Source organism: Neodiprion fabricii, chromosome 6 (assembly GCF_021155785.1).
Source record: "Neodiprion fabricii isolate iyNeoFabr1 chromosome 6, iyNeoFabr1.1, whole genome shotgun sequence".
Lineage (NCBI taxonomy): Eukaryota > Metazoa > Arthropoda > Insecta > Hymenoptera > Diprionidae > Neodiprion > Neodiprion fabricii.
Window position 1 is genome coordinate 9,170,609 of NC_060244.1, and position 25,929 is coordinate 9,196,537.

The 25,929-nt window shown below is 39.2% G+C and overlaps 1 protein-coding gene and 1 long non-coding RNA gene across 3 annotated transcripts in view; one reads left to right on the top strand and one right to left on the bottom strand.

Annotated features, from left to right (window-relative positions):
• The window catches only part of LOC124184285 (LIM domain only protein 3-like), a 104,511-nt gene extending 98,450 nt beyond the window's left edge, over positions 1-6,061 (bottom strand). For both annotated transcript variants that reach the window (XM_046573828.1, XM_046573824.1), the window contains exon 1: positions 5,598-6,061. The gene's annotated coding sequence lies outside the window, so the exon portion shown is untranslated. The remainder of the gene's footprint in view (positions 1-5,597) is intronic.
• The window catches only part of LOC124184287, a 60,413-nt gene extending 34,963 nt beyond the window's left edge, over positions 1-25,450 (top strand). The window contains exons 2-3 of the long non-coding RNA XR_006871153.1: positions 24,999-25,099; positions 25,202-25,450. This is a non-coding gene — a long non-coding RNA (uncharacterized LOC124184287). The remainder of the gene's footprint in view (positions 1-24,998; positions 25,100-25,201) is intronic.
• Positions 25,451-25,929: the final 479 nt, after the last annotated feature.

Here is a 25,929-nt window from a genome sequence, read left to right on the forward strand (position 1 = left end):
GATTGGTTCTAAATTAGCTGCGACTTGAGACAATCCTGGTAAAATATATAAATATATAAAATATATGGAAAATATATCTATCTTCAACGTAACATTTGTATCTTCAACTTCCAAGACCGCGAACTTTTACTAACAAAGACTAATTATTCGCAAATAATTTTTCAGCTCATTATAGGTACAGTGTTATTTTATTTTGAATGCTGAAAATGTACCTTTGCTCCAGTGTTAATGAATTATCGCAGATAACGAACAAGAAAGCTTCTTATGCAAAATCATTATAACGTTACAAGAATAAATCATGCAATGAAACATAAGATTTTCCTCATATCGATCAAATAACCCGATTTTGTTTTAAAAAACCAAGCAATAATTTAATCTTTACGAAGTTGTGAACGACTGATGTACTTTTTTTTTTACTCAAAGTAGTCTCTTAACAGTTTTCCACCTTAGACAGAGATTATTTTAATGTAATGAACCTCAATCAACATAAATTTCACTATTTATTTTTTAAATCATTCTTTCTTTCTATTGGATTATGGTTCCGATGTATAATCTTGAAGTCACAATCTTTCCGGCACTCTGATGAAATAATTGAATATTCATTTGTTCATCGTCAATACTTACTCCATTTGAATGTTAAAATGGATTAAGCTTCATCTAGCATTCCACGTACAATATTTGCCGAAACAATTTTCACCGGAAAATTTAACGATCGAAATAATTGCGCTTAATGAAACGTCAGATATTTTTATTGGATACAATGATAATGATATGAATTTCCTGGATTTCACAATTTAATTAAGCTCGTGGCGAATTAATTACAGGTATTGTGACGTTTGAATTATTCGGTTTTGTGTTGGGCAATTTTTGAACAATCTCACTGCGGAATGCGTCCCCGCAAAATTCCCGGAATTCGTTATCTGCGTTCGGGAAGCGTTCGAGCATATATTTGTGTATTTTTTTTACTTCCTGCACAGGAAGATTGATATTCATTTTCAAAGCACCCAGCGAATGCGCTTGGAAATTTGTGGAGTTGCCTTTCACTGTATTCACACCAATTATGCAGCCTGTGCACCGTGCGAATCTCGATGGCAATCGTAGATTTATCTGAAGAGAGAAATAAAAAAACATTTTTATCGGGATTGGTTTGCCAAAATATCGTTCATTTTTATCGACTTTATTGCGACAGATTCGTACAGTGAGTGTTTACAAAGTACACGCGTCTTAATATATTTATTCTTACAACATTTTAGCGATATAGATTATGATTAATAAACGGTGAAATTGAATTGTCTACCGAAAAAGAAAAATCCGTTTCAGTACCGTTTTAGGAATTAGTTTTTTCAATAGCAGAAGCCATCGCATAATGAAATCGAACGAATCCACTAGCTTTTCTATCAATCTTGAAGACATTTGAATTATGGTATTTAATGATTTCGAAGCTTTTGTCTATGATTACAGTATTTTCTACTTCTGCATTTTCACAAAAATGTTCCCAGTTTACGAACTTGTTAATTAGATAAATACTCAAAGTACAACGGTCTCGTTAAAAAAAAAAAATGAATAAAACGTATTGATTCATGAGCTTCCAAACCTCCTTAACGATACATTTTTTTTTGTATTGAAGATTTAGACTTCTAATAATTGCCGAAAAAAAAAATCTAAGAACTTCGCGCAGTGAAAATTCGGTTGAACGACGGAGGAGCTAAGGAAGGAATTCAGAGCGACCCTCGAGTGTTCTTTTTTCTCCTTCTAGGATCATTATGCGCAGGTAATATTGAGAATCGACGCGAATGACGCGAATCCGGCGATTGTAGGATGCGACGCAGGTGGCGCCGTCATGGAAGCATTTGACCGCAAGCTCTCACCCTTGTCGTCGAGCCGGCGCTTGTGGAGCACACCCCTGTTACCGTAACCAGATCGAGGCATTCAAGACATAACAGACCGAGATATGCATCATTAGCTCGGCTACGGAAGCCATGGGAATTCCGGCGCCTGTCGGCATTGACTGAATCGTTGCATCGCGGCATCGGTATGACGCGAAGAGGCTTTTGCCGCGATCTTGTGTTATTGCGGCACGTCAGCCATCCCGACACATGATCGACGCCAACCCCGACCGCGAATTGATCCTTCGATTCCTTCGGTATCGTCGGAGGGATGCCTCGATGCATCGAAGCCTTGCAGAATACTCGAGGCAATTCGACGACCGCCCGAATTAAAGGCGTTAGGAAGAGAGAGTAAAGTATGGCGGTTGAAATAAAATATTTGAACAAGAATGAAACGACGTTTCTGCTATGCGATGGAAATGAATATGAGAATATTTTAATTACACAAGCTTGATTGATATCGATAATACGAGGAACGGTTTTATAATAACAATGTTTCTTAGTCGATTATACCGTTTGTTTATTTCCTTCAAGATCAATGTATCACGGTGAATCATTCCCCGACTAATACGTTGGGTATTAATTACTCAAGATCACTGTATTTTTCAGGGTATGTTGCAGCTGAAGGAACTCTAGTTTTGGATTTAAGTTAATTGATCGAAATTGGCCGATATCGAATGGAGGTGATTTAAGGGGTGTCTCAAAATTCACTCAAGATTTCAATTTTCCGCAATCTTTGGGGTGACGTGTTGCGGGCAAAAAACAAAAGGTAGCAGCGCGAAAGCCTTTCATTTTTAATAACCCTGAACTGTCAACTGTCACGCTACTTTTTGATTTTTGGTAGCAACAGTTTACCGCAAATCGCGAAAAATTCAAACTCTGTGTGAGTTTTGAGACACCCTTTATATGCACGTGAATTTACATCAAGTCATCTAACAAAGTTCATTTGAGGGGTGTAAATATATGTAATTAAAATCGTTCGAAGTCGTAACATGTACTTGAAACTACCTGAAATCACGCGAATTATATTTTTTTTATCCAAGTTTACTTTTCATTAGAAAATTTTTATCCCCTCAAAAACATATTAAATATATACGGTAGACAATTTTTCCGTTACCTTCCATGTTGCATTTTTATCACAGAGAAATGCTGGATATTGTGATCACTGTACGACCTTTAGAGATTTCTTAGTGAAGGTAAATCTGTAACGATATAACGTATACGCGACGCTGCGCCAACTTGTTTATAAAATTTTAAACTTTGTATTTCAAGCTTGAACGAAACGGCTGTAGAGCGATGAAAATTATGCGCCGCGTTCATTCTCGCTTCGAGTGACACGTAACGGCCGCTTGTCACGAACGTGTGACCCAAGTGGCAGCATGTTAAACGAAATAATCCGATGAACTAGAAACAAACACTCTATTTGCATATCGAATTTTTACATGGTTTTAAGATTCAATGAAAATGGCTGTTATAGTTTGGCAGGAAGATTTTTCAAAAAATATGGTAAGAATGAAATTCAATCAGGATTATTAAAAAATTGATGTCATTCAGAGAAAGGACGAAAACGATATCTTTGAAATTCTCAAGACTTGTGATAAACCAACGTATAGAATTTTGATTCGCCATTTTCAAAACTGAGCGTAATAAGTGAAATTCCAGTTGCAGTGTACCGTTCCTTTCTTGTTCAAGATAACGAATCTGCAAAAATGTAGAATTGCACTTACCACGATTTTTTCAAAATTCCTCCAATATCCCGGTGAAGTCAATTTTCCAATAAAAATTACGATTTCCATTATACTTAATTGAAAGAGATATGAAATTTATCCGCTAAAATAATTATGTCACAAATTTTCACACAAACTTGATCGATAAAATCTCTGCGAGACAGCTGCTCGATATTTTATATTTTCAAATATAAACACTAGTAATCGGTCAAGAATTCTCCACGTAGCTGCTGACGAACTCTCTCGTTTCTCGGTGTCTAAGAGAAGAAAAAAAGAAAAAAAAGGCCAAACACGTCGATCGAGCCCTTGGCAAAATCGCAAAATCGTGTCCCTTGAAAATCTTTAGAAAAAAAAAGAAACAAAGTGGAATATAATAATAATGAAAAGAAAATAAAAATAACAAGACTCGAGTCAAGGAATTCAGGGACGTGACGCCGCATCGACAGGGGTGGAGGGTACCGCCGGTCATAGGTGTAACATATTTATGTTGTGAACCGACCGAGTGCGGGCAATAAATAGCGGTCCCGCTGCCCCGGGGGTTGAAGGTGGGCCGAACGATTACTGCACTCAACCCCCCGTTCGTTCGCTCGTTCCGCGCTTCGTGTTGGCACCGGCCAAGGTAGACAGGTGCCTATGCAGTCGGTCAGGGAACGCAGACCGCATTTCGGACGCGTAACCAACGCGTGAAAATTTCAGAGCGATGCATAGCGGAGAATGTTTGCCCTAACGGCGAAATTCGAATTTTCCGCATGTCGTCGGTATCTTTGATGATTTTGGGAATCAAGTCTGCGGAGAAATGCGAAAGTCAGGAAATCAAGTCAAGTCAAAAAAAAAAATAGACATATGGATATTTTTTTCCTTCGAATTATGCGTAGCGAAAGGTGTTTTTCATTTCTTCGAATCAATGATGCGCAAAGTAGTTTTCGAGGCTAAAATTTTAGAGGTGCTGCAATTCGATTGGTAAATGAAAAGAAAAATTCTTCATTTTTGTCCGAGATGTGTTATTCACAGATTTCGATGCGTCAAATTTTTGGGTACGGTCCGTAAATCATGGAAGAATTTCACCGAAGAAGTAAAGAATGAATGATAAAAATTTTATTTGGAATTATTTCTACTGAGTTGTTTATGTTTTACTGAGCGGAAGAAAAAAATCAGAATTGTTTACAACAGTGACTTGCAAATTATTTGAATAATTAGGGAGAACGGAACCTTATTAATAATCTATTAAAAATTCATTGTCTAATGTAGATTATTTACATTGAACCAAATGTCTCATTCTAATCGGATGTAGTGTAAAATATTGAGTGAAAGTTATCTTATTGAAGTGAATACACGTATTTTAATAATCGAGTTGTTACATTCGAAACGAGTTTGCAATTATTTAATATAATTTGAAAATTTAAAAGATAGTGAAAAATTGACAATGGTCCGGACCCTTCACAGCTCGATTCAACTATCGAAGAATAAAATCGAATTGACGCGTCTCGTGCGTGCTTCGAGGTGTATAAAAGCTCGACCCCTTGAAGGTACGGAGGGGATGTGACGTGAAACGAGGGAGGGTAAATTGTGAGGATAGGGGGTGGGTGAGCTTTGCAAGATAAAAGAAAGACCAACTGTTGAATATCGGCCAACTCCGAGTCGAGGGGATCGCAAGCTGGAAAACTCGAGGTCTCCTCGATCCGCTGATTCAAAGTCAAAGTTCGCCAATCAGCGGAAAAGTAACCACACGAAAGGGCGAACAAACGAATCAGATATATTATCTCCCCCGAGTTCGCAAACACAACCGAGAAATTTTTTCCTCGTTACGGGGCACATGTTCGAAACATTGGAAAAAAAAAATCAGAATAAAAAATAAATAAAAACCGATTGAATCGAATGGGATAATTTTATGCGAAGATCTGAAATTTTTTCGGTCACGAAAGTCTTGCGTAAAAATCTGTGTATAACTGTGTGTAAACATAAATTCTGCACAACGAGTACTCACTAAGCGTTGATTAGATTTCTCGTCCGAGCGTATCTTCTGGACTTTCGATCTTCACGATGAGCTTTCCGGTATTTTCAACTTATTGACAAATTTATTTTCCACTCAAAAATCAACGTTCGAGTATCGGTTCGATTGCGCGTAAATATTGTTACAAATATTTTACATACATTCACCGATGCAAAAGCACCGATATTTTTCAATATAAAGGGTATTCAATATCGTTTCGTATATCTTTCGGACTATTCCCTGACGATTCGTCAACGCGGTAAAACCATTGAGCAAACACCATAACAATGTACATAAAGCTGAGCGGCAATATTTTTCTGCCCGATTTTCGATAGGATATCTCTTGGGCGGTTCTCGTGTTTTTCAATATTTAAAAAAACCGTCCATCGAAAGCTCGCGATTTCGTCGAGAGAGCGAGGCTCCGGTTCACACGTGCGTCTCGGGCGCGCCGCACGTGGTGTTTGCCGAGTGGTTTCGTCCCGGCGAGCTGAGAGACCGAGCTTTAAAGCTCCCGTACGACGATTGGACGATGGGTGGGACCTGCGCACGCCTGTGGGCGTCGACGGAGCTTTCGGGGCGGAATAAAGCCCCCGAGGTGATAGGGCGCCCCGTGGAATGGGCACGTCTTAGAGGGGAGGGAGGGACGCCGCGCGAGAGCTTTAAGGGGCGAGGGAGTATCCCGCGAGCTTTTTTGCTTTAGCAAAATCGGCTCTCTTCTCTACCTCTTCCTCCTTATTTCACCGCGCTTTCTACTTTCGTTTCTTATACGTTTTTTTGACGCCGATGAAAAGTTTTACACTTATTTATTGTACGTCTGCGCTGCTGGGAATTGGGGATTTCTTAAACGCACGGGTGAATCTTTGCAACACCGTTCCCTTGTAATTCCCGGGGCTTTCGATTTTCCAGAGTTCACTTTGTTTTGAACATTACAAATTCACAAAGAAACCTGCAGGCCTGCGCGGCAATCGATCCGTTAATCCTTTTTAATGACATATCTTGTGTTGAACATACTTGTAATCTCGTTATTATTCCATTTCGAATCCTCATCTCAGTTTTACAGTTTTGAATCCCGGTGTAAACAAATATTTATGCCAAAATAGCGACGACTGTCATTACTCAAAAATTAAGGGGAAAAACGATGTCGTCAGCTTATTTTTTTGTTACGTATGAATCTATCGTCTCGTGCACAGATTTTAGAACCAGAGCACAAGCTTATCCAGGCGATAGTTTCATTGTCAAGGAAACGGAGAAGGTGAAAAACCTTTTGCACACACCTGTAACGCGATCCAATGATTTTTCACCTCCTCTGTTTCCTCGACGATACCATCGCCTGGACACACTTGTGAGCGCCGTTGAATTGTCGACGAATTTCCCAACGGGTCGAGTGAGTTTCGGCAAGTTGGAATGATTGCGACTGCAACGGGCTGCCACGCCGTGGCGCAACATCAATCAACGTCATTACCCTGAAATATCCAGCAAGCGTATGTATGCATCCTAAATATTCAATCAGTTTGACAAACAATTCGACGGAGGTTTGAAATTAATCACCGTCACCGCTGTAGCAGATTTGGTGCAGAATCAAACTTTGATCAGAAACTGACGATAAATAAACCAATTCTAGTAAAATAGTCAAGGCATCGAACTGCAGCGTCATTTCACCCCGCAGATAGTTTCGAGCCCTCGGACTGTTCGGTAATTGACAAGTCTGGTAGGACAACTGGTCAGCCAGCTCGCTTAACACCCTTAGCGGCCACACGGGGTAATCGGAGGTCTAAAATCTTTGAATTTGTTACAAGTAACGACATCTGCCGGTAGTAGACAAGTGTCATGAAAATAATTAGAAATGTCGAAGAACTCTTCAATAAACGTGAAACAATCGATTAGAAGTCTTAATACACCCACATGTCTTGTACAATTAGGTTTTTCAGCGTGGGGTAATGAGTTACCCCATGTGGCCGTTAAGGGTTGAACCCTGATCGGCAGTTGCGTCTTTCTTTTTCCTTCGGTCATTCACACCTTCGAATTATACACGTAATAACGCGGTAAATTAACTCCGATTTACCGCTGCAGGCGCCCTGAGATCATCTAATTTGGGAGATTGCTGCAAAGCTTCGATGCACTCAATCGTCGTGTTAAAATGGAGCAGAAAAATTAGGCTCGTTTCATTGTTTTCAGGGTGACTCGTCGCACGAATCAATTGCGCATGAATAACGTGATAGTTATTACAGAAAATAAACTACACGAGTTATGGTATTTTACGATACATTCGTACCACATGTGGTTACTTAAGCTGTCTTTTAGTGTTAAAACATTCAAGTCTCAATTCTCGCAATAAAATTTCACTCAGGAAATACAAATTCAGCGTTGTTTGAGAAAAGTTCTGTGTTTTTTTTTTTTTTTTTAAATACAAATTTCATACGATTAGCTGAAATTCTCTTAGCGCTTCACTTGCCACGACGAATTACGTGAATTGAGAAGAGACGCGTGTAGGAAGCTGAGCGATGCAAGCTGTGGTGTAATTCTCCCCCGTCGTAAGTTTTGACAGTCGAAATTCAGACTCCGCGCACATTTCGCACCGTATAGGGAACGAAGATGTAAAAGGGGCAATAGCAGCGAACCGAGTGAATTATCCAGAGAGTCTAGACCACGGCTGATCTGTGATTCTGTGCCTGATTAGCTATTCGATGAAACGCAATTACACCGAGAAAGTGAAACCCTGTATCCGTGCGAAATGCGAATCGACGTGACGTTCGCTCACAAATCGTCGATGGTGGGTATTTTCTTGATTCCGAAATTATCTTGCTGCTAATCATTTATTTATTCATCCGTTCCCCTTGTCTGTATTTGCAATTATACTTACAACGTAATATAATTTACAAGATTTAATGTTCCTTCGTACCGAAGATAAATCGATACGAAATGTTTATCGAGACATCGAATTTCGTTGAGACAACTATTTCTTAATCTGTATTCTCGTACGAAAATTTTTCACAAAGAAATTTAACCAAGTTTTCAAATTTTTAACGAATATTCGATGAATCGTTAATAAAACTTTACTCAATTCAATTCCAAGGAATGAAACGAAGGGTCGTTCACATTTTGTAGACACGAAACTTATACGCCAAACGATTGTCCTTCTATCCGACGTACGAGAAGGTCCGAAATTGTAACCGGAAGGTCGAAAGTGTATCCGTAACAGGAAGTTTATAGGGGTTTTAGATCCACACACACGCATACGCATACATGAGGTATGGAGCTATCAATTGCGGCTAATCCTTGGGCCCGAGGAGCGGGAAATTAAATGTCCTTAATGTGCGTTTGAGTATCGATCAACTACCGGTGGTAGCAGGCAATATATAACCGGCTCAATATCAATCCGTCAATCAAAGTTGTCAAAACTTTACTGAAAATTAGAAGGATCATGTATTGTCGGTGACATGGAACGACTCGGGTTTACAACCGGCGGTCGAACGGGGCCAATTATTTTACAGCCGGGGATTTCGGTGGACAGGACATGTATATTAGATACCCAATTCCACACCGTAATCCCACCATAAATATCTTTGAATTATATTTTACAGAGCGGCGGACATTGCGATCCATTTGTTTCGGGATGGGCATTATACACCCGACGGTTAATCGCTCAATTAAATTGGATTATCAAAAATAGTACCCGGCTCCACGTTACGTGTACCTATAGATAGGCATTCGCGTTAAATCCAACCGGATGCTCCGCAGGCGTCAGTTTCGTTTCGAAACGCGTGATTCTCTTCTCTCTTATCGGCCCCAGGAGGGACAATTTTACGAAGGTACGAAGAAGAACACTTGCAAAAGCAACGGTCTATTTAAATAATTGGTTTCAAATGGAAGGATAGACAAAAGTCTCGAAAATTAAAACCACAGTAATTGTGATTATAGTGAACATAATATCGTCTCGGTAACTGTCACTTTATTTGCTTCCACTACAAGATCAAAAAAAAAAAATAATACAATTACCGTCACTAATATTCATACACGTATAATTTTGTTGCCAAATTTTTTCTCAGTTTACACATTATCCAGTCTCCGTAATAATATTGATCCTTCAGCTAATGGCTGGTCACGGCGAAGCAGCAAGACTGGTTATTAGAATCAATCTTGACCAAGTGTTACCAGTGGCTAAATATAGGTAAATTAATAACCTTATTTGTATACATCCCCTATCTCCGTGGTCAGTGGTTCTCAAACGGTCAATCAAAAAACGCACACGGTGATCCGCTTAACCGTGAAGCTCGTACTACAAAATACCGCAGTTGTCGACATGGTTTTTAAACGCATGTACGTACGTAAGTATGACATATGTATTAGGTGCTGCACTAACCATTCAACCGCAAATAAAAGCCAGAAAAACCTTGCTAAAAGATGACAGATATTTTACACATTTTTTTTTTTTTTTCGTGATATTGGATTCGCACGATTGGATGCTAAACTTCGACCATCGTTCCTTTATGCTCGAGAAGGCCAATGCCGTCCGTTCCGGTGTAAACCGGAACACCCGGTATCTGGTCCGAAAGGGTAGTTTCAAACGGGGCGGGAGGGTGATTTTCATTCCGAAGCTTGTGCTGTCCGATACGGCTCGCGGTGTCCACTCGGAGCTGTTCCGTGTTCGTGGCTAGTGCCCGGCCAGATGTCGCCACGGCCGTGACGTCACTGGTTAACTGCCCCCGACGACGGGGATGATTCTGATTAATTACCGATAGTTACACAAGCTGACGCCAGCCGGTGTACGGAAGGTTGCAGACTACAGCCTACGCGTGACGTTATTGAACATTTTGCATTTCGACTTTTTTACAATATCGCCGAACGCCTGCGGTGCCTCAAATTTCTATACAGAGGGTGGAAGTTCCTAGGGTGAAAAACGAAATCGCAACATGATTTCGGGGATTTCACGGGATTTCAAAATGTTTTTCACCTCTAACGGTGCGAATTTTTATCACGTTTTTTCCCTCTCTGCTTCGATTTGGGAAAAGTCATCGAGATAAAGGGGTGATATTTTGTGATTGAAATTTTGAAAATCATGTCGCAAGCTTCGATGTATTTTTCAGGGTGCGCAATTTTTAGTCTACTGGACTAAAGTTCCAATCCACTGAACCGGTGCATGTTATTCTTATCATCAACGAAATGATCACATCTTTACAGCTAGAAAACATAAAAATTATCCTTTCACTCAAAACCTAGAAAGAATCAGGGAGTCCATTCATCCGTGATACTTTGGAAGAGTAAAAAAAAAAAAAAAATGAAGTATTGTTTGTCCGTGATATAGCATATGTGGGGAGATGAAACTACCGAGTTGCAACTTCGTCAATATTGATCAATTACAAAACATGAGCTTGCATTAAATAATTACGGTAAATACAACCCTCCGACCAGCACGATGAGTGACTAGCAGTTGCAGGGATCCCCGGTGTTCGATCATATGTCAATACTCACTGGCGTTGGACGCAATTATCCTTTTTAGTACTTCTCGAAACTTGACGTAATCTTTTTAAATTTGCTATTAGGCTTGGAATGCGTTGACGAAAAGCAAAAAAGTGAACACCTGAAATGATTCGATCGAAAACAGTGAAACAAACCTAAACGCACGTCTTGTCAATAAATAATTAGGCGCACGAAAAGCTTGAATATGGAATTTTTAAGATTGAGGTTCAGAATTTGACAAAAAAGGCTTGGAGCTAATTTTGGAATTAATTCAAATGAATAATACGTATTTAACATAAGGCCATTACCATTATTTAGTTAACGTCAGCGATTTTCCTTTCGAATTTCTTCAAAGTTACATGGAAGGACCCGTTTCTGATTAAACTGCATTCACGATGTAAGCGAGAAGTTCAATTCAATACGACAAACTTTTCGCATGATTCCAAGGACGATTTTAAATATCAACTTGCCACTTCCCATCTGTATTTAGTGTAAAAAAAAAGTCATTAAAATTACCCCGATTGTATATTTTTTGCTCACCGATATCTCAAAAACAATCTCAATCGCTTCGGTTTTTCCAGACTTGAAATCGATTGGATTTAAGGTGTAATCGGCTGTGGTATCTCTGAGTTTCTCACGAGAGGGACACGCAATAAATCAAAGTTGTCCCTCGGCGAGATACTCGTGTCGGAAAATCGTTCGACGCAGGTACAGCAATTACGAAAAAATCACAGATGTGTATAATTTCTTTCCCGGATCCGTTACTGCTCGCGATTCCAATCGGGAATTCAAAATCCCCGTGCAGGGTGCAGGGTGAATACGGGGCTGGTCAAAGCACCCTCAGAAAGAGACGGAGGCAACGATTTCCTGGCATTACCGGGCTCTCTCTAATTACCATGATTTTAATTTAGCCGGTTCGTTTCCGCCGGCGAGTCGAAGCCTCCGGCGAACAGCGCAGCTGAACACACGAAGCCCCCGATGCCCCGTCTTCTTTCCCTCTGCATCCCCTGCGCGATGCGATTCGGTGCAGAGCGGAGCTTGCACGTCGGCCGCCGTGATTGCTTCTAATTAATATCAATCAATGATATTTGCATCGGATTACTACCTGGCAGCCCCGCGATATTCCTCCTGTGTACCGATCCTCCTCGAATCCTTCCTCCCACTCTTCTACACGCGCTGCCGAGAGGCCGACAGCATTCATCCGGAATCCGAGGGCCACTCGAAACGGCTCGCAGCGAAATTGCCCGAGATAATCGGTGCCCTCTGACCGACTATCCCCGCTCTCACCCTCGACCCCTTGACGCTCGGATCCGGACGAGCTTTGGATCGTCAGTCGGGATTGTTGATTTTTTAAATTAAATTCTGGAACTTTGTGCGGATCAAGTAACTAACCGGTTTCTTGTTTCGATTTCGTCATCTTTGGGTAATTACGGTGTGTAGGGAAAACCGGGGTAGGCGAGGCAGTTGAGAAGGTTCGTTTGCTGGATATCGGTACTTTTCGTTCACTTTGTCACAAGTCAATTATGCACATTGAGCATTTATCGAATAATTGTATTCGTGAGCTAGGAAGATCTCTGATTAAAAACACAAAATTGACAAACAACGAAGTTGTAAACTAAGGCGTAAATGTCGATACTTCATCTCGGACGATTCAAAATTGTCTGCTTGTAATCGATGGAAATATTTTCACTTTTTTTCTCAACGGCTAAAGATAAAACTTGTCTTTTTTCTCAAATATTTTCTATTTCAATCTTCTTTCAAACAAACTTTAACTCTGATCACTGTTACGATGAAATATGATATATATATATAAATTGTCAAAAGCTTACAAACTTGTATTTCTGAACCTTGTATTTTGAAAGGAATTGAGAAAATTCTATACGCATTTAGAATATTATTAATTTCCGTGATTGACCCTTTGAGTCATGGTGGTAAGTATTCTTGTCTCCTATTTTATATATATTTTTAGTATATGTAGAGAATTTTTCGACGTGTTTAGTTGCGGTTTTTTCCTATTTCTGATACTATACTGATAGGTTTTAAATATTCGAGAGTAATTATTGCGATATAATGTAAATTATTATTGTTAAAAATGAAATTGATCGAAAGAATTTGTGAAAATTGAAGGAATAATTCATTTCCGAGAAAATTCTACACACGTTTTACATAAATTATATAAGTCTTTGGGGTCACCGATTGCGAATATGAAGTCGGATTTAAAAAATTCAAAATGGCGGATCCAGTTTGGCGGACGAAAATTTCAATTACCATCGAATCCGGAGAAAAATCTCTGACCAGGGGTTTTTGAGGTCGCTGATTACGAATCGACAATCAAGTTTTGAAAATTCAGTACGGCGAATCGAATCAACGACCCCGAAAACTCCCGCGTAGAGTTTTTTAATATTACACAATCAAATTAGAAATTTTCCTCCACCGTGTTGGATTCATCATGTTGAATTTTTGCGATTTCTTTGCAGATTCGTAATCAGTGACCGCAAAAACCATAGAATACTATCTCGTAATAAAAATTGACTCAGCGCAATAACGCGTGACTCAAAGGGTCGAAATGACCGCAGGTTGACGAAACGAAATGAAGTTTGAATCGCGTTCTAGGATTAAAAATATTTTGCACATTCAATTGTTTTTCATTATTTCTTATTCTTCAAACATGTTTTCAAGATTCTTGAAAGTTTCGAACGACGTTTCGCTATCGCAAGATGTGAAAGAAGAAGCGTTAGGCGGTAGGCTCGCCCGAGCGATACTTGACATATCCCGGTGTTTTAATACGAGGGAACCGATCCCTCGGGAGTTTCGTTCCCTGTTTCGTCGATAGCGTATTTTCTCGCCGGCTATATCGATGATGATATTTATTCAAATGTAATATCTTGTCTGGCGAAGATTACCTCTGTCCCGAAAATGTCTCCCACAGGCCTGCAGCGGGTTCGTTTTTTGGAGGGGGGATAATCCGACTGGGAGTCGCAGAGGCGTATTAAAACTTTCAAATTTGTCAAAATTTCGCTGGTCGCATGCGTGCCTTTATGTCATCCGCGTCTCCTCCTTCAACTTTCATTATTCCTTGCCTCATCCGGTTTTCTCTCGTCGATATAAAAGCCTCGGCTCAAAAAGGGGAAACTCTCCACGTGGGGAGGTGAGAAAGGTCGTAAAACAGATTATAAACACTCCGTAAGACGGCGCGGCTCGAGTCGGGTTGAAGCAATAGATTTCTCCATCCCCCCCCTCTCCCCCCCCCTTTTTTTTTACTCCTCTTTTTCCTTTTCTCCCGCGAAGGACTTCAAAAGTTCTTGGCCACTCAACGCAAGCTGTTTCTAAGGCCCTCGAGCCGCTGCCTTCTTTCCAATTTCTTAAAAAGCCGTGCGACAATTTATGTGAGACGTGTTATAAACTACCCCCGGACCACCTAACCCCCACCACCCTTCCTCGTTTCTCCTCCCAGCGATACGCGATGGTCCAGAAAACTAACACTTCGTCTCTCGAACCGCTGGTTCAAAAGTTACTTTGCTTCATTCCTGAGACTCGCTTGTCAGCCAATTCGATGAAAGCTTATCTATTGAAATCAAGTTTTTTTTTTTTTTTTGGTGTGGACAAATTACGAGGGTGTTACTACTTATTTATATTTGGTAAACCCATCGTACGAATCACGTAAAACAATTCAAAATTTCAGTCGTTTGTTTTAATATTCAGTCTTCATTAGATGTGAAAATTATGTAAAAATAATAATTGTTTCACATAATTTAGTCATATTTTAAGATTGGCCTCTTCAGACAGAATTCGTCATTGATGATAATGTATTGGACAGTAATTAGTTTAGCTTTTATCAGTATAATAACCTGTGAATTTACCATTCGTTGAAATAATTTGCTGTTGCCAATTCCCTTCATTTTTAATTTTGGCCGATTTATTTTCTGGATTTTATACTCGAACAAGATTGACTTGAATTTCCAACGGTATTCCAGATCATCCAACAGTGTTGCCAAATTTTTTTTTTCTTCGTCTAATTAATAAAAAATTGAATTTTACTCACAAGCAAAGTTCCTATTTGTGTAGGGAATGCATTTTTTACTATTAACATTTTATACATCATCTTCGCGATATTAATCACCTTCTGAAATACTTCCAGACTACAAATTGTACCTAAAAATCAACTCCGTCATCCCTAAGAATCTTAGTGAACAATGGAACGAAGTCAAAGGGACAGGGTGTCGTGCCGATATCAAACCCTCTAAGAATTTCTATGAAATTGATTGAAGGGTTTCGTTGCGCGGTGGCAGTTTTCCCAGCGACCGTCGCGTGGCAGCACTATTCCGTCCAGCACTTGGGATGAATTTGAAGGGGATGCGAGAACCGTGAGAATCAAAATATCGGGGATGTGAGCTGCGCATTGAATTGAGCACCGATTATGCATTGAATGACGACAAACGCAACGATGCGGAAAAATTTGCGGCAAAGGAATTAGTCCGTTTATCTGTTTATTCATTAATTTTTCGACCTTTTTGTCTCGTACGTTTCTTTTTTAAAAACAGCTCTTCGCGTATCGTTTTTCCACTTTTCGATTTCTTCTTGCACGATGTAAGTGGTCTGAGTTACATGCGCGCTATCGATCAAATAACTCGCATTAATCAGCAATAAAATCGAAGCACCTGTTCCAATAACTCTTTAGCAATACCTTGAATCAACCGTTACGTTTTCAAGTATGCATTACGGTTTAATACACGGTGAAACAATATTGTGAATTTGCACGTAATGAAATGAACTTTTATTCGTTTCCATCAGTTGAGTTGATCCAATTCAATACGTTCTCAATTTTCCACTTTGAGGGAAATGGAAGTTGTTTCATTCGCCTAAGAAAAAAAAAAAAAGAAATACCGAAACTTGGAGTTTCTTCTGAACATAGTCAATAATTCTTGTAAATATTGAATTTCGTTTCTTCAGATTTTGTCATTAAAATGACAAGTTTTGGAAGTTATCTTTACGTATATAAACGTAAGGTATGTTTGAGAAAGTTCTTGGAAATTAAGTTGAAGTCTTATTACAGATTGGACATAACGAGTAAAGTTTTGTTGTAAATTCTTCGTGAATATGACGAGTAATCGTATTATTACGACGTGGCATTAAGAAACAGAAACGAGTATGGCAATTAGTTTCTTTATTTCCCCCTTTCTGCAGGCAATATCCGTGTTCAAGTGATGCATTTGACTTCTCAATGTTTGAAATAAAATTTGTATTTAAAATGAATTACACTTTTTAATACATTCGCAAGCCTCTGACTCGTTGTATTTTGGATCAATTAATCCTTACAGATTGACCCAATTAAGTTAGAACGGCTCCTTTATTCCACCAGCTCGTTCAGTTGCGCTCGAATATAATAATTCTGAATACGAAATACAACAATTTGCGTAAAACATTCAGCACATTAAAATTAATCGAGAACTTAACAGCCAGCGATTCGCCGGTTTTCACGAACGCTTCCCTCCCCCCCCCCCCCCCCTCCCCCCCTCAACGTTTCTCTCATTCCTATACCAATTTCAGGGTGGGTAGTTAGTACCAAGCGAAGAAGGAGTCGTAGTCGATGGGAGGGATAAGGGGGTCTGTACTTCTTCTTTTCCAATTAAAATTCAACGCCTGTGGACGCTCCGTGTAATTGGCCGAGATCTCTTTAAGCAGGAAAATTACCCAGAAGGGGTTGAAGCGGGGGGTGGGTCTAACCGCGGGTTCACAGGGGTCTCATAACGGGGCCAAAAATCCTGCCAATAAATAAATTTAAATACATGAATAGCCAACCCCTTTACTCGGCATCGTGATTTCCCCTTCATCCATCTTCCGACTTTTCCAATTCGTTCCAACCAACGGACCAAAGCTTGTACGTATATTACAGGTACATGTTTATCATACGCACGTCGCGCGGTACGTGCAACAACGCCAACACGTGTCGTTGGAATAACTTCTCGAGTCTACGTCTCGCAAAAATACTTTCACACTTAGAGAAGGAGAAAATCGCGAGATATCATCTCACCTGCGACGGATCCACACGTCTTTGTCCAGCAATAGCACCACCCCCCCCCCCCCCCCCCCCTTTTTCGTGCCTCGCAAAAACGTACAATTAGCTCTGCACGGATCCCAAAGTCCGCATCAGCCCCCTGAGCCGGTGTACTTCGGAGGGCTCAGCACGAGGCTGGGAGAAAGCCTGTCATGGAGTCGGGGGTGGGATCGGCTGAAGTACCCGCTAATTAATACCCCCTAATTGCACCGACCCCGGCGAACAACAAGTCCCAGGGCTCTGCCAGGCGAGGATATTCTACTATCGACCGATTTAACGTTCTACGTTTCTAGATTCCGAGAAGTACGTAGAGTCTTCCGTACCTGTGAGAGATGTTGCATGGGGGAAGGAGGGTAAGGCTTGTGGGGTGTGTGAGCTTGCTCTACGCACTTCCGGTTGTGGCGAACGGACGCTTGCGGCTTTGTGAAGAAGATTCATTATTTTGAAAGAATTGTACCGAGGCACTGATTCTGCTCATTTTATATTCGAAATTCGTAGAGGGATGTGAATCACCTATTGTTAACACAGTCTGAGACGTTACCAGGCGAAATTATCATCAAAAGATTTTTATTTTTCAAACCTAGAAGTGTATTATCTATATAAAACTTTGAACAATCGTAATTTATTCTGTACGTAAATCATTTCTTTGTATAAACGGAACTTGAGAAGATAATTTTTTCCAATTAGATATATTTATATATATATAGTTTACTGAAGAGGTAGATTATCCGAAAAATCTGAATCCACAATACTTCAATATCAACTCGCTCTTATTAGAATTAATCAACGACAGTTTTGTTTTCTTTATTTATTTTCTACGAGCGAGAGTTTTGGTATCATTTTTAGCGAAGACGTGAAACTTCCTTCAAAAAAGTGATGTAAGTATGCTAAGTAGTGAAAAGCTTTCGTTGGGGATAAACTCGTGATTGATGAGAAACAGAGCTATCGATCGTTATCTAAAGTAGTCATCATTTCCTCACCAGATATCTTTCGAAAGCCCGAAAAGCTTCGCGATACGATTATTTCAAAAATCTGGGTATACTCTCCCTGAAAAATTGACTAATAAACTTTTTTCCAAACTCTACGCCTTGACATGCTGTATCCAACCATTATCGCGATCCTATTCAACCCGGACCAAAGAGGCTCTGTCGCGATTAATTCTTCTGAATCGTATATTGAATACTTGGTACGGATGAAAAAGAAAAGCGAGAAAAACGCTCTCGTTGCAAAAACGGGATTTTTGAAGGGGCTGCACGCGTGCAGCACGAAACGTCGCTTCGGCGACGAACGGCTTTGGTAACATATTTCACCGGAGCCCCCTTTCTTCACTGCGTGGCGCACCGTATCATATACCCTTAAATTTACACTGTACGAGGCACCCATATCGATACGAGGTCTAAGTTATGGCGCAATCCAGGCAACGTGTCGCCGCCATGTTCTACAACTTTTCAATGCCAATATATTTCCGCGGGCGATTTTATTTCTTTCTTTTTTTTTTTCTCTTCGTCCCTTTATTTTCTTATTCCTTCTTTTTGCTTTCATTATTTTTATCCTCTCTTTTTTTATAACCGCGTGCTCACTTTTTTACGAGCTTTTAGAACAGTACGCCAACTCTCCTGGTCGGTAGAAATTTGATGGATGAATAGACTGGTCTTCGAATTCCGAGTTCTTGAATCGAGATTTCGGAATTCGTTCTTTTTTTTTTTTTTTCTTCTCAGCGGGTCAGGGAAAATAATTAATTTTTTTTAATAAATGGCGAAGAAAGATGGTCAGTAAGAATTGAATGCCGAGGAAGAGTGAAAGACAAGGAAAGCGAATAGAATAAACAACTCTTGACGAAGTTTTATTAACCATTTTTCCGGGATTGAGAATTAAAGGAAAATAAGGTTGTGGGGATAAACGGCCCGCTTCATGAACGTAATAACGAAACATTCACATTCGTCTACGGTTACGAATTCTCGTGTTTGGATGAACTGTCTGCTGTAATTATCGCTTCGCGTATAACGTACAAAACGTATATTCTACATACGCGGGCAGCGATCTGAAATTGTTAGTTCAATAACGTCGAAAAACAATAATTTCATTACCAGTATCCGGCTATAATTACTTCTATTTGTTCCAAGGGATCGATAATTAATTCTGTTCCTATACCCATATCTATACACGCATAGAGGTAAATTGCCTTTGCGCCATGCATCCATTTGCCCCGAGTTATGACACATATATATCTATACACATGAATCGTTTAATATATAATTTATTTTATATATATAAATGAGTTCCTTATATACTTCAAGTCTATTCTACTAATTAAGTTTACTCATTTAATAATTGTAACACCAATTTGATCAACCTATGATCCCAAACCGACGTACTTGGAATGTATTTGATTTATAATTTTGAAAAAGTTTTTTTTACAACGGTAGAATTTTTATCAAAAGATTAAAAATTATTATTACGAAATATAAAATGAGTTGAGAGAATCGATTATGGTCATTAAACCGATTTACGTACAAAATAGAACGCAAAAAATAAAAAAATAAAAAATAGAAAACCGAAGTGTTTTAAAGCTGCAACGATTCAAAATATTGAAAATCAGATTCTAACTGGTAAAAATCATACCGGTACGATAAAAAACATTTTCCTTATTGCTGCACGAAATTGGATATGACGGCAAACTTCTGTTGCAGATTTTTTTCATCCTTACATCACAGTTGCGCTCAAAAAAAAAAAAAAATCCTTATAATTTATCCAAGATAAAAAAAAAAAAAAAACTTTATCCGCATATGAACCTGCGTCAAATAATTTACTTGACCGGGAAGATATTTTTTTTCCGACGCAAGTAAAATTTAATTCTACCTGACAAGCTTGTGTTTGAAGATCAAGTAAATTTTGTAATATGTCTTTTAATTCAAATACTTTTTTACTTGACTGCTTTTTTTCAATTAAGGACTCATACGAGCAAAATAGGGGATGAACGTTAAACTCATTTATTGTACAATTGTAACATTCACGCTCGCTATTTCAGCTACATATATATGTATATGTGTGCGTGCGCGCGCGCGTGTGTGTACGTATATATACGGTTTCCGGCAATACGATGAGGGTTGCAGCGGGGGTTATGGGCCGGTTAACGCGTGCGGCTAACCACTTTGGCGTAAAACAGAGGTGTTGGTCTCTAATATATGCCGCTCTGCTCCTGTCTGAGCATATGTTGCCCCGCAACGCGTTATACTAGTTTTCACCCCCCTCCCAACCCTCTCACCGTGTTATTTTCGCCATACTGTCGAAATAATACAGTTTAAACTAGGGCTAGAATTATGGTAAAAGTTACAAGCGCTGTCGTCTATTGCTGTGTTTCGCTTTTTAAAACGGAAGAGAAGAAAGTACATTTTTTTTTTTTTTTTTTTTACAATCCTGCAATTTTCATCGCAGTTATGGAGTGATTAATCAACACTTTGATTTTTCAATGAAATTTTGTTTGCGTTGTGATTCATTTTTAGGCTCAGAAAGGAAAATTTAGATCATAATCACAAGTCTGTCAAATCGATTTTTTTGGCTTCGAGCAGATCAAGTAAATTAAATTTAAATTTCGATTTCATTTTTATTTCGAGCTATAGAATAAATAGGTGTATACCTTGTGCCAAAAACTGTTCCAAAATTAGTGTTATGGTCAAAATATTGCTGCTTTTTCTCTTCAGATATCGCAACAATGATATCGTAATTTTTGTCTTAAGGTTAATAATTGTTTGTGAATGTTAAAAATCTTCAGTGTTAAATAACCATGCATACAGAAAATGATGATAAATGTGTTCCAAAAATCTTTGAGTGATCGAACAATTTCGCAGTCGAAAGAGTTAATTATACAGCGTTACAATAACTCCGCAAACTCTTCCACTGTGCACAAAGTGTAAACGGGGTGAGTTTGCCCCAGTTGAAACAAAGCGTTGATATAATAGCAGTGCAGACGTAGCCTAGAGTGCGGTGCTATTGCACCATGTTGTGCACGTATGGATATTCTGTAAGTAAACTGGGTCACTTTCGTATGAATCATTTTTAATTAAGGGACTTGATCGAAAGACCGGAATTAAAATGCGCCACGTTTATATATTCAGGCGGAAAATAGTATCTCCGTTGCTTCCGCGTTGCTTTCGAACAAAAAAAAAAAGAAAAAAATTAAAGCGGCTTGTTAGGAACTTTTTTAGCATTCAGTAAAATAGAACATGATCGATAAAATATTATATAACGTATTCTAACCGAATAAGCAGGCTGTTATTACTACGACTAATTATCTTGATATAATTAGATTCAAATTTTTAAACGAATTAGAATTTTTCCAAGGGGTGGCTTATTCACTGAGGTTATAAAACAGAGCTTCCTTTTCTTTCCTCCCCCTCTCACTTGCTTTCTTTCCCTCTCTCTCTCTCTCTCTCTGTCTCTCTCTCGCTCTCTTTCTCTGTGAACGTAGCAGCTCCCTGTGTATTATTACTAAGACCGAATTGAGGGTATAGCGAGCTTGCACGGGTATATCCTATTGTGTAAAGTCGCGTGCGCGGCGCAAGTTAATTAAGAGCGTCTAATGAAGCAGCCGCACCGCCGCAAACGACGCGGCGCCCGAGCCAAGAACACTGGCGTCTCAATCAATATATTAAAAATTACGGTTAGCGGCGATATTCGCTTAGCCATAGACCGTAGAATATTCCCACCCATAATCGAACTCGCGACAATTGCAAACTCCAAGTTTTTACCATCAACGAATACGTTGGATTCAATTTCCAAACAACTATCGGGTACAATTTCACTTCTGTAATTTAATACCACAATCCAGAGCTGCGTGGCAAGTAACTGGAATATCGTTACTTCGCTGTAAACTTATTAAAATTTCAGGAAGAAAAAAGTTGTATAGAAATGTAATGAAATATGTCAACTATTACAAAATTTCTGGTATTAAATGTTACGAATTAGAGATGAATAAGTTCTGTTGAATCTTGAATTTTTTTTACGAATATTATGATACGAAATACGATAAGGAATACAGAGAAATATATTACGTATGATTTACAAATTTTCTCTGACTTGTAGTTTAGAATTTCAAGAGTGGAGAGGTAGCGAAAAGAGATAAAATTTTGAATACCGTTTTATTTTTTGGGTTCTTGGTAACACGCAGATAAATCCGCACAAGCGCCGTGTATTTTTGCATCCCCACGCCACTGTGCCACAATGTTGTAAATTTATGCAGTGGTTTAACAACGTTTTCATCAGATAAGTAATCTCTCTCCTCCTCGGCTTTATTATTTTTACCATGTTCATATACTTTTCTCTTATATAAAGTAAGTCCGTTGCTCGTAGTATCAACCCGCCCCAGGCCCGAATATCAACCCTTTGAAGTTGCGAAACTAGCGTCGAAAGAAGTGAGACAAAACAAATGCAAAAACATCAATAAATAAATTTAAAAAAATAAAGTGGCGGAGGAGAATGTGGGAAATACTGATAATTAAGACGGAGGAAAAGAGTAGCGCGAAATATTTTAAAATAGAAGATAAAATAAAACAAAACAATTTGTGAAAAAGAGTACGAAGAATGAAGAAAAAAGAAGGCGATTTTATTTGACATCATTTTTATTTTAATTACGCCCCGCTCGAGACACAGAATCAGAACGGAGTTTTACAAACTGGAAAGATTAACTTTTATTGCGTTAATTAATTTTTAACCGTCCCTCTCCTCCCCCCTCCCCACCCTCCCTTTCTCTCTCTCTTTTCACCTCCACCTCCCTTGCCATCTTCTCCGCCCCTGCGGACTGATTGTATTATTCCGAGTTATTGATGTAGGGAAGGGACGAATGTCGCGGAGTCTTTTGTCTCGGTTCTTTTCTCCACCGAAATTTTATTAACTTGACTTTTCATTTTTCTCAAGCCGTCCTGGAAGTTTTTTCTCTCCATAAGATTTTCATGGGGGATTAACTCAGCTCGTTGGTTTTTTGAAACTTTAATTTCTCCTCCACGCGCAATGAAATGCAACATCTGACGATTATTTTTCAGGAACAATGTGTTTTCGCGAATTTCGCGCAGCGATTTTTGCCAGTTTATAGATGCACGCAGCGTCATGGCGACGAAAAAGTTCTTTGCCGCAGCGTCGCGTCTGCTGCACGTCCGGACTTTAGCACGTTCCTCCATCTGTCTGGATAGGATTACGTTTTGTTACATTTTTATTGACCAAAGTGGGTGGTTAACTCTATAAACTATGATATTTTACGTTCTATTTTAGTGTCTTGCTATAACCAGAACTACTGTGTCTAGATTCTAGCAAACCGCGGTTTTATTCCCCGAATTGAACGAAATTCACAAAACTTATACGACTTGCGGGAGAAAACAATACCTTTTATGGTATTATGCTGCTATTGATACTGTTCGATAGTTTTGCCCTCGTATTATACGTACGTATGTAGATATCTCGCACTGAACTTACTGACCGATTCGAGCGATACGACGATAACTTTGATTTTATGTACCCTAGATTTTATTTGTAAGTAACCAATTTGTACGGTGTTTGAGCAATTGGAACGATGACAAGTATGACATGAAAAAAGAGTTTTTCTATTTTTTTTTTTTGCTTTTTTGTTAGTATCGTAATCAAATACTGCTTGTTTCGTATAATCAAGCTACATATTAGCAATTCATACACCGTGATATTAAAACTCGTGACTAATCGCAGTAATAACTGCACCGATGTAAAACTATACGGTTGAAATTGATTACATGAAACAGTAAAAATTAGAGAAAACGTTTGAAAATCAGACAACGCGTGATCTTCGCAACGAACTGTACCGAGATTTCGTTGCTGTCAGAGAATTAGAATATTCCAGTGAATTATAAGTCTTGATTAACATTTACATGAGATTGTTTCATGTGTAGGAGCCATTATTCCGAGAAGGAAGTTGCTGACCCTCTACAAGCCGACCTCAGCCGGGAAATAAGAGTCGGTTCGCTATGACTCGACGATTTTATGAACTGATTAAAACCAGTGCACTTGGCGTTCTCAATTTACACCCTCCGCAGACTTGTTAGATTTTTACGCGGCGGTTAATTTCTTTCGTCGAAGTTACGCTGTAGCGAAAGAACCAAAAAGGGTGAATGCGTTTTGCGACAATAAATGGAAAAAGAAATTTGGTTCGACCGGCGAGAACAAAATACGAGGTGAGTTAAGGGACAGCAGAAACTGAACCGGCAATAGCGATTTTTAACATTGATTAGAGCACTCTGGCTTCACGTGCTGCGGAGAAAGGGTTTTGTTTCCGCATTGGACCGGCTCGGATTGGAGAAATGAGGCATGAAATCGACGAAAGTAATTCGCGCAATATAATCAACGGTTGAGCTAAGCCAAACTCGGTTAAACAAGAGATCTTTCGGGGGATGCCGGGCCTCGGGGTGGAAGGAGACAGTGTCGGGTAGGCCTAAGCAAAGCAAAATCGAGTAAATAGTCTGAATGCCGGGCCTACTAATTAGTTATATAAAGGCACTCACCCCGCTTATCCCCCTTTCTTGAATCCCTTCGAAAGCTTATACTGTTAATTAACATACCAAGCCAAGGGTGCCGCGGGTACCGAGTGTCGTCAACGCAGCTTCGAGTCCCTGAAACGAGAGAAAGGCGCCTAAATCATTCACCCTGATTTAAAAAATATACGTCTGATTAATACGATTCTTGCAATACTTCGTCGAGCCTTGCTGCGTCGACTTGACGGTGTTTTTTTATTATCGACGGTTTTTTCTTACGGTTTACGCATCGTGAAATAACGCATATATAGCGATAGATTTTATGATTATGCATGTTTGTAATTCATTCTTTCGCTTTACACGAAGCTATAGCATTTTTATTAATCCATACAGATATTAACTTTTCACGAGAAAGATAATACTTGCCGGCAATGCAATGGTTCGTCGATGCATTAGAATTTCGATTTGATCAATACATCAACGCGGTTCAGAAGGTCCAGATAGGACAAAAACAAGTTGAAGATATATTGATTTCTGTTTCTACATTTACATATAGCTTTTTTTAATGAAACAAAATTTTTATTCACATGATACAGGATGGATGTTTGTCATCACGAAGGGCTGTTATCCATGACCGAATCGACACCCAGCCGTCATGTTATTACGGCCTACTTTGGATTAGCCAAACGTCGACTACGCGCGCATATGAAGGATAGAAGAAAATGAGTGGAACCTGTATTAAAAAGTTAATTGAAGTAAAATGTGTACGATTATATAATTGATTTATTGTAAAAGACATGGAAAGTGCAATAAAAAGATATGGAGGAGAAATTGTTTGTTAGAAAAAAAATTTCAGAGAGGAATCTAGATGTTGGCTGACGATGAATGAAAGATGACTTGAGAGCGGGCGAGAGAGAGATATGGAAGAAAGGTAGTTTGCCAGTAGAAAGAGCATTTTGATAATGTAGTATGAGAACCAAGGCAGCGAAGCGATGATCAGAGAACGATGCAGGGTTCAAGGTAAATGTAAAAGTATGGGAAAAGGATCTGGGATCTAGAGGAGCTAATAGATAATACGAAAATTTGATTAGTGCTAATCGAGAAAACTTGCATACCATTATGCAAGATAAATTATTTCACAGGTACGAACTTGGAACGAAATTATTGGATATCCAATAAATATTTTACAAAGAATATTCACCCTGTAACGGAAAATGTAGGCCTCTAAATAATTGGCGTGAAAAAAAATTAACACTGGATTATTCGCAAAGAATGGATATTTTTATCCAGGTTGTTATAATGATTGATGTCTTATTGATCGATG